Raw genomic sequence first — 968 nt, 5'->3', positions numbered from 1 at the left:
CAAGTTTACCCTCGTAATCTATCTTTCCTTTCTTTATTGCTTTCTTAGTCATTCTTTGCTGTTGTTTAAAATTTTCCCAATCTTCTATTTTCCCACTAACCTTGGCCACCTTATACGCATTGGTTTTTAATTTGATACTCTCCTTTATTTCCTTGGTTATCCACAGCTGGTTATCCCTTCTCTTACCGCCCTTCTTTTTCACTGGAATATATTTTTGTTGAGCACTATGAAAGAGCTCCTTAAAAGTCCTCCACTGTTCTTCAATTGTGCCACCGTTTAGTCTGTGTTTCCAGTCTACTTTAGCCAACTCTGCCCTCATCCCTTTGTAGTCCCCTTTGTTTAAGCATAGTACGCTTGTTTGAGACACTACTTCCTCACCCTCAATCTGTATTACAAATTCAACCATACTGTGATCACTCATTCCGAGAGGATCTTTTACTAGGAGATCGTTTATTATTCCTGTCTCATTACACAGGACCAGATCTAAGATAGCTTGCTCCCTTGTAGGTTCTGAAACATACTGTTCTAAGAAACAATCCCGTATGCATTCTATGAATTCCTCCTCCAGGCTACCCCGTGCGATTTGATTTGACCAATCGAATAATAGTCACATCACAACACAGCAGGAGCCGACTGCTTCATTGCTCACGGTGAAGGGGCGCAAATATTACACGCCACAAATTCTGGCAGCGGTGGGATTCGAACCCACGCCTTCGAAGAGACTGGAGCCTTAATCCAGCGCCTTAGACCGCTCGGCCACGCTACCAAAACAAGGCTTTCTCTTGTCCACCCTGATCTCCATGATCACGTCGAGGGCAGGCGGCATCAACAAAGTATGTACCATGATCGTGCAAATTTGTCTTGCGATATTGAGGTCAATGACCCTGTGTTTGTACTCAATTATGGACATGGTCCCAAATGGCTCACTGGCATGGTCATAGCCAAAGAAGGGAGTAGGGTGTTTCAGG

General features: G+C 43.9%; 1 non-coding gene across 1 annotated transcript; it reads right to left on the bottom strand.

Moving 5' to 3' along the window:
• Positions 1 to 684: 684 nt before the first annotated feature.
• trnal-aag (transfer RNA leucine (anticodon AAG)) lies at positions 685 to 766 on the bottom strand. The gene has a single exon. It is a non-coding gene; the product is annotated as a tRNA-Leu (tRNA).
• Positions 767 to 968: the final 202 nt, after the last annotated feature.

The sequence above is a fragment of the Pristiophorus japonicus genome, chromosome 8 (genome assembly GCF_044704955.1).
Source record: "Pristiophorus japonicus isolate sPriJap1 chromosome 8, sPriJap1.hap1, whole genome shotgun sequence".
NCBI lineage: Eukaryota > Metazoa > Chordata > Chondrichthyes > Pristiophoridae > Pristiophorus > Pristiophorus japonicus.
Note: the sequence above shows the minus strand (reverse complement) of the source record. Positions and strands in the feature narration are given on the sequence as shown.